At 47.7% G+C, this 8,744-nt stretch overlaps 1 pseudogene; it reads left to right on the plus strand.

The window, feature by feature from the left end:
- Positions 1-1,163: 1,163 nt before the first annotated feature.
- On the plus strand, positions 1,164-4,416 carry LOC114116157 (homeobox protein NANOG-like; annotated as a pseudogene).
- Positions 4,417-8,744: the final 4,328 nt, after the last annotated feature.

Below are 8,744 nucleotides of genomic sequence, written 5' to 3' on the forward strand. Positions count from 1 at the left end.
TGGAGTTTGCTCAGACTCATGTCCATTGAGTCAGTGATGCCATCCAGCCATCTCATCCTCTGTTGCCCCATCCTCAATCTTTCCCAGCATCAGGGTCTTTTGCAGTGAGTCAGTTCTTTGTATCAGGTGGCCAAAGTATTGGAGCTTCAGCTTCAGCGTCAGTCCTTCCAATGAATAGCCAGGGTTGATTTAGTTTAGGACTGACTGGTAGAGACCTAAAATTCCTGGCTCAGCCCTGGGACAGAGTCCTGGCAGCCAGCCTCTCCCAGAACCACCCCAAGCTCTGTGTGGGCTCTGAGACTGCTGCAGGGCCCCCTGTCTTGGGGGAGGACTCATCAGAGTATGAGTGTGTGTGTGTGTGTGTGTGTGTGTGTGTGTGTGTGTGTGAGATAGAAAGGGGGTTGTGCCTGAGAGGAGAAAGGCAGAAGAGAGGAGTGTGTGTGGCGGTGACAAACTTATTTGTGATGAGGAAGGTAAGTGTGAGGAGAGTGAGGGACCACTGGGGGGAGTGTGTTGGGTGTGAGGGGAGCAACTACAACTCATTAGTATGTCAGGACGTCGGGTGTTTGATGGTGTGTGTGTGTGTGTGTGTGTGTGTGTGTGTGTGTGTGTGTGTGTGTGTGACTGTGGACAGCTGAGCCTGGGACAGAAGGGGAGTGGACAGTATGTGTATGCAGAGGGCCTGGAGGGGGCTGCCCTGGGGGCCCCAGAGAGGAGAGAGACAGTGAAGGGAAATGCCTGTGAGGGGGAAGTCTCTGGATGGCAGTGGACGTAGATGGGAGCCTTCTGTGTGGAATTTGTGTCAAGCAGTGTGTACAGACAGTGTGAGGAAGCCAGGGTCCCTGTGGGAGGGGAGCCCAGCATGTCTTGGGAGAGAGTGGAGAGTGTGGAGAGCAGGCAAGCAGGCACTTGTGTGTGAAGGAGAGTGTGTGGTGGGGGTGGGGGTGTGCAAAGTGGGGAGAGGGTGTGAGGAGACCTGCATGGGAAATTTCTCGAGGGCTCCTGTGCACAAGGGTGGAAGGAGTATAAGTGAGAAGCACGGAGTGTATGAGGGGTGTGTGAGCGTGTGGAGCTGGAGAGTCAGGGTGGAGTGTGGGTGACGGAGGGCAGTGTGCAGTATGAGGGGGCTGGTGTCTGTGAGGGTGGGGGCTGGGAGAAGAAACATGGATGGGGAGTATGGGGCCAAGGCGGGTGATGGCTGCTGTTGGAGCGGTTGCCATAACGTCTGACTTCCTATGACTCGCCTTTCCTTGGCCTGGACTTTGGAATAAATTAACAGGCTTATTCCTGGCCTGGACCTGGAACTGAAGTTGTAAGGGAGCCAAAATGGGCAGGGATAGTAAAGAAACTGACACCCCAGGTCACTTCCCTTCAATCTTTTTTTCTTTTAGCTTGGAAATGCCACACAAGAATAGCTGCCTGGGGAAGGTGTCAGCTGGGGTCACCGGCCTTCACCTGCTGACGCCTCCCCCAGGCCCAGGGGCTGAGCTGCACTCCCTCCTTCAGTTTCCAATCAGCCTGGAGCCTCTGAGCAACTGTCTTCCCTTCAGTCCCCTCCTGCCTACAAAGCTCACGGGGAGGGACTCCTGGGGGTGCAACAGGTGGGAGTGGGGACACCAACGGAAGTGGTTTTTTGTGTGAGAAGAGAAGAGTGTGAGACACTGAATGGAGGTGGGGAGGTTGAGAGGGGTTGGTGGCAAGGGATGGGCAGTGTGGGGCAAAGATGGGAGGTGGAAATGACGCAGAAGGAAGGGGGGGACTGCGGTGAGGGGCAGGGAGCGAACCCTCTACCAGGAGCACTCGGTTGTGCCCCTCTCCAGGCTGGGTCCCCCTCACTGTCCCCTAATCGCTCCCTAGTCCTTTCTTCTCCCTTCACCTTCCTCCTCCCCTTCCTGTCTTTCCTCTTACCACCCCCATCCCAGATTTTCCCAGTTCTCCCCCAGGTTGTCCAGCAGCTCAGGCAGGAAGCGAGGAACATGCACAGAGAGACCCACCGCCCCCCACCAGCCCCACCCTTAGATACCCACGGCCACATGTGTCCTGAACTCTTTCTAGCAGCAGCAGAAGCAGTTTCAGGGGAAACAGGGCTCAGGAGCCTGAGCCAAGTTCCTGGGAAACACTCCACCCCACCCACAGCATTGACTCCAGGAATTCTCTACTTCCAGAGTCTTCTACTCCTGGCATCCTCCCAGGCCCCATACAAGGACTTTATCTTGACAAGAGGCCACCCTACAACTGATCATATCATGTTTACTCCCCACCAGAAGGTTTTTGTTTTTTCAGCTCAGTGGTTAACTGCAGGACTCAGGATCATGTGCTTTCTGTCTCTTGAGTCACTTGGCACTCTCCTCTTCACACGGCTGACCCCCTCCCCAATATGTGTTAGGGCTACTGTACTGGCATCAGCATGTTCCCTGGGGAAGTCCTCAGCCATCCATGTGGATGTGTCTACAGCACATCACGGGTTCAATGGAGACACCAGTGAGGATGGGCAAGGGGAGGGAGGTTGTAAGGGAACCAAAAAAGGGCAGGGACAGGGAAGAAACTGACACCCTCTGTCATTTCCTGTCAATCTTTTTTTTCTTTTAGCCTGGAAATGCCACACAAGAATAGCTGCCTGGGGACAGGTGCAGTGGGGTCACCTGCCTTTACCTACTGATGCCTCCCCCAGGCCCAGGGGCTGAAATGCTTCTCTCCCTCAGTTTCTAATCAGAAAATAGTGGCTACTTGTGGTGGAGGAGCAGTACATTTGCAAAGAACTAATATTTTTATTAATACCTGATGCTGGGAAAGATGGAGGGCAGAAACAGAAGAAGGCATCAGAGGATGAGATGGCTGGATGGCACCATCTATGCAATGGACATGAACTTGGGCAAACTTCAGGAGATGGTGAGGGACAGGGAGGCCTGGCTGCAGTCCATGGGGTCACAAAGAGTCAGTCATGACTGAGTGACTAAACAACAGTATTTTTATTGGTGGTTTGGCAGTAAAGACTCTGCCTACTATGCAGGAGACATGTGTATGAGACATTGGTTCAGTCCCTGGGTTGGGAAGATCCCCTGGAGAAGGAAATGTCAACCCACTGCAGTATTCTTGCTGGGGAATCCCGTGGACAGAGGAACCTGGTGGACTGTAGTCCTTGGGGTCACAAAGAGTCAGACACCACTTAGTGGCTAAACAACAACAAAATATTTTTATTAAACTGAAGACAACAGCATCTGGGAACAACATCCGCTCAGAATAGAGATGAAGACGAGGATTTTTATATTCTATTTCTTTTTCAACAATATCACACACCTCCACCATCCACTTTATGGTGGAGTCATAAACTCCACTGGGTCATTTCAGCAAGCGTCTCTCACCTGATTTCAATTTGGTCACAGTCATTATTAGGAGGGCAGCAGGTACTCTAGGTGAAGACAGGAGGGCATGCAAGGGAGGGACCCCTGCCTGCTGGAGAGTATGACCTCATTTAAGAATCAAGACTTTTTTTTTTCCTTTCTCTAGATTGGGCTGGTTGGCTCCTGTTATCTGACAGTTGATTCCATTCATTCCATCTTCTTAATTCTTTTACACCTGGAGGTCTTCACCTTTCTCTAAGCTCTTCTACCTAGGTTCTTAAGCCTGAAATCTTCCTACCATCTAGCTCACAGGTTTTTTCTCTCTCTGCTTCAACTCCACAACATAAGTGTGGACCCAGCCTGCTTGGCCCCAAAGCATCCAATTCCAGGGACTCTTCACCAATGTCTGAAATTTCTAGGCCTGAAGGAAACCAGGTGTCCTTGCAAGGGTCATCTGCTGAGACCCTTGATAAGGAGACTGGACAGTCCTGATTCTTCCACAAGCCCCAGAGTAAAACTATTGCCCATACCTGCCAAGAAAAGTGCAGCAAAGAAGGAAGAGAAGGTCCCAGGTAAGAAAGAGAAGATCAGAACCATGTTCACTCAGACCCAGGTGTCTGTGCTCAACGACAGACTTCAGAGGCAGGAATCAGCCTCCAGCAGATGCAAGAACTTTCCAATATCCTGAAACTTAGCTACAAACAAGTGAAGCCCTGGTTCCAGAACCAGAAAAACAAGTGACTCTGTGACTCAGGGCCACAGAATTCCTGGGTTTCTGTTTCTGGCACAGGACTGCTTGGTGACCTCTTCTGGAAACCTGCCTATACAGAGTGAACGGACCTAGGATATCCCACCTGGGAGCAGCCAGAGCTGGAACAGTTGGTCTTGAAGCAACCACCCCAGAAAGAGTCAGAGCTGGTATCCCCAAGCCTGGAAGAACCAGACTTGGAACAATCAGTTCAACAAACATATTGAGGAATTCCTGCCGCCCCAGATCCAGGGCCAGCAAAACTGTCCTGTCAGTGATTTGGAAGTCACTTTGGAGACTGCTGGAGAAAGCTATAATATAGTATAGCAAACTGCTAAGCATTTGAGTTTCCAGCAGCAAATCATGGATTTATCCCCAAATTACTCTATAAATGCAGAGTCAGGATTTTTATGGATAGCTATATTATTCTATCTTTAATATGAGCAGTGACTGTATTCTCTAGAACTTTTCTTCTTTTAGAATTTTGTACCTTTCTACCTTGGAGCTTCCCAGGTGACTCAGTGGTAAAGGACCCATCTGCCAGTGCAGGAGACACCAGTTCAAGCCCTCGGTTGGGAAGATCCCCTGAAGAGAGAAATGGCAACCCACTCCAGTATTCTTCCCTGGAAAATCCCATGGACAGAGGAGACTGGCAGACTACAGTCCACGCAGTTGCAAAAGAGTTAGACAGGACTTAATAATTTACATACACAAGAGACAACTCTACACATGAGCATCACCAGATGGTCAACACCAAAATCAGATTGATTATATTCTTTGCAGCTGAAGATGGAGAAGCTCTATACAGTCAGCAAAAACAACACCAGGAGGTGATCATGGCTCAGATCATGAAATTCTTACTGCAAAATTCAGACTGAAACTGAAGAAAGTAGGGAAAACCATTAGACCATTCAAGTATGACCTAAATCAAATCCCTTATGATCATACAGTGGAAGTGACATATAGATTCAAAGGATTAGGTCTGATAGACAGAGTGCCTGAAGAACTATGGACGAAAGTTCGTGACATATTATAGGAGGCAGGGATCAAATCCATCCCCAAGAAGAAGAAATCCAAAAAGGCAAAATACTTGTCTGAGGAGGCCTTACAAAAAGGTGAGAAAAGAAATGAAAGGCAAAGAAGAAAAGAAAAGATATATCCACCTGAATGCAGAGTTCCAAAAAATAGCAAAGAGCGATAAGAAAGCCTTCATAACTGATCAATGTGAAGAAATAGAGGAAAACAATAGAATGGGAAAGACCAGATATCTCTTCAAGAAAATTAGAGATACCAAGGAAATATTTCATGTAAAGATGGGCACAATAAAGTACAGAAATGGTATGGACCTAACAGAAGCAGAGATATTAAGAAGAGGTGGCAAGAATACACAGAAGAACAATAAAAAAAGATCTTCATGACTCAGATAACCATGATGGTATGATCACTCACCTAGAGCCAGACATCCTGGAATGTGAAGTCAAGTGGGCCTTAGGAAGCATCGCTTACAAACAAAGCTAGTGGAGGTGACAGAATTCCAGATGAGCTATTTCAAATCTAAAAGATGATGTTGTCAAAGTCAGTTCAGTTCAGTTCAGTTCAGTCACGCAGTCGTGTCCAACTCTTTGCAACCCCATGGACCACAGCACGCCAGGCCTCCATCACCAACTCCTGGAGTTTACTCAAACTCATGTCCATTGAGTCAGTGATGCCATTCAACCATCTCATCCTCTGTCATCCCCTTCTCGTCCTGCCTTCAATCTTTCCCAGCATCAGGGTCTTTTCCAATGAGTCAGCTCTTTGCATCAGGTGGCCAAATTATTGGAGTTGTCAAGGTATTGAACTCAATATGCCAGCAAATTTGGAAAACTCAGCCATGGCCACAGGACTGGAAAAGGTCAATTTTCATTCCAATCCCAAAGAAAAGCAATGCTAAAGAATGTTCAAACTGTCACACAGTTGCACTTATTTCACACGCTAGCATTCACTGGAGAAGGAAACGGCAACCCATTCCAATGTTCTTGCCCGGAGAATCCCAGGGATGGGGGAGCCTGGTGGGCTGCCATCTATGGGATCAGACAGAGTCGGACACGACTGAAGCGACTTAGCAGCAGCAGCAGCAGCAGCAAAGTAATGCTAAAAATTCTCCAAGCCAGGCTTCAATGGTATGTGAACTGTGAACTCCCAGATGTTCAAACTGGATTTCGAAAAGGCAGAGGAACCAGAGATTAAATTGCCAACATCTGCTAGATCATAGAAAAATGAAGAGAATTCCAGAAAAACATCACTTCTGCTTCATTGACTATGCGAAAGCCTTTGACTGTGTGGATCACAATAAACTGTGGAAAATTTTTAAACAGATGGGAATATCAGACCACTTGACCTGCCTCCTGAGAAATCTGTATGTAGGTCAAGAAGAAACAGTTAGAACCAGACATGGAACACAGACTGGTTCCAAATTGGGAAAGGAGTACGTCAAGGATGTCTATCGTCACCCTGCTTATTTAACTTATTGCAGAGTACATCATGCAAAATGCTGGGTTCAGTGAACCACAAGCTGGAATCAAGATTACCAGGAAAAATAACAATAACCTCAGATATGCAGATGACACCACCCTTATGGCAGAAAGTGAAGAAGAACTAAAGAGCCTCTTGATGAAAGTGAAAGATGAGAGTGAAAAAGCTGTCTTAAAACTAAGCATTCAGAAAACCAAGATCATGGCATCTGGTCCCATCACTTCTTGGGAAATAGATGGGGAAACAGTGGAAACAGTGTCAGACTTTATCTTTTAGGGCTCCAAAATCACTGCAGATGGTGATTGCAGCCATGAAGTTAAAAGACTCTTGCTCCTTGGAAGAAAAGCTATAACCAACCTAGACAACATACTAAAATGGAGAGACATTACTTTGCCAATGAAGGTCCATCTAGTCAAAGCTATGGCTTTTCCAGTAGTCATGTATGGATGTAAGAGTTCGGCCATAAAGAAAGCTTTTCCAGTAGTCGTGTATGGATGTGAGAGCGGGACTATAAAGAAAGCTGAGCACAGAAGAATTGATGCTTTTGAACTGTGGTGTTGGAGAAGACTCTTGAGAGTCCCTTGGAATGCAAGGAGATCCAACAAGTCCACCCTAAAGGAGATCAGTCCTGGGTATTCATTGGAAGGACTGATGTTGAAGCTGAAACTCCAATACTTTGGCTACCTGATGTGAAGAGCTGAATCATTTGAAAAGACCCTGATGTTGGGAAAGATTGAGGGCAGGAGAAGAGGACAACAGAGGATTAGATGGTTAGATGGCATCACCGACTCAATGGACATGGGTTTGGGTGGACTCCAGGAGTTGGTGATGGACAGGGAGGCCTGGCGTGCTGCGGTTCATAGGGTCGCAAAGAGTTGGACATGACTGAGAGACTGAACTGAACTGAGGACATTCTGCTAAGTGAAATAAGACAGTCACAAAAAGACAAATATTATATTTTTCCACACATACAAGATTCTTAGAGTAGACAAAATAGGACAGAAAGTAGAATGGTGGTTTTCATGGGTCAAGGAGAAGGTGAAATGGAGAGTTAATGTTTGATGGGCACAGAGTTACACTTTTGCAGTGATAAGGTCTATGGAGGAAGATGGTGGTGATGAATGCACAACAACGTGAATGTATTTAATTCACTGGACTGTACACTTAAAAATATTTAATTGCGAAGATGGGATTTCCCTGTTGGTACAGTGGATAAGAATCCACCTGCAAATGCAGGGGACATGGGTTCTGTCCCCGGTCCAGGAAGATTCCATGTGCTGTGGAGGAACTAAGCCCATGCACCACAACTCTTGAGGCTGCATGCCACAACTGCTGAAGCTGGCATGCTTTAGAGCCCCCACATGGCAACTACTGAAGCCTGTGTGCCTAGAGCCTGTTCTCCACAACAAAAGAAGCCACTTCAATGAGAAGCCTGTAGCCCGCGCACTGCAACAAATGTTCACCACATCTAGAGAAAGCCGGTGTGCAGCAACCAAGACCCAGTATAGCCAAAAATAAATTAATTCATTAACTTAAAAAATTAGCTAAGATGGTAGATTCTGCTATGTGTATTTTATCACACACACAAAACAGTTAAGGGTGCACAATTCTGGCTCATCATTGGTCCTAATTTCCTGGCAGCAGGCCTCAACCCTAACACTTCCTGCACCTGATTTCTGCTCTGAGTCAACTGGTTTACAGCAGGAGCAGCCACAGAGAGAGGCCACACCCAGGCAATGATGACGTGGGCGTTTGCCACTGGGCTGGTAGGGTAGGGAAGGATGGGGGCAGCTCTAAGTGCCAACAACGAGGATCTGAAAACGTGGACCTGGGACATTGCCTAAAGCTGGAAGACCCCTCATCCTGGTGTGGGTTGCCCAATAGGCCGCCCTGCTCTCCAGAGCCTGAGAAAGGGTAGAAGCTTCTGTACTGACACTTCACCAGAACTCCCCAGAACTTCCGGCAGGGACTGGAATTAACTCTGATGGAATGGAAGAGATGGCACAAGCCAGTGAACAGAAAGGTGATGGGAAAACAAAAGAAGCAACCCTCTCCACAGAGAGGTGAAGAGTCCAACTCTGGGCTGAAAACCTGTGTGACCTTTCTGGCCAGCCTCACATGGAGAGCTGCCCTCCTCACCC

The sequence above is a fragment of the Ovis aries genome, chromosome 8 (genome assembly GCF_016772045.2).
Source record: "Ovis aries strain OAR_USU_Benz2616 breed Rambouillet chromosome 8, ARS-UI_Ramb_v3.0, whole genome shotgun sequence".
Lineage (NCBI taxonomy): Eukaryota > Metazoa > Chordata > Mammalia > Artiodactyla > Bovidae > Ovis > Ovis aries.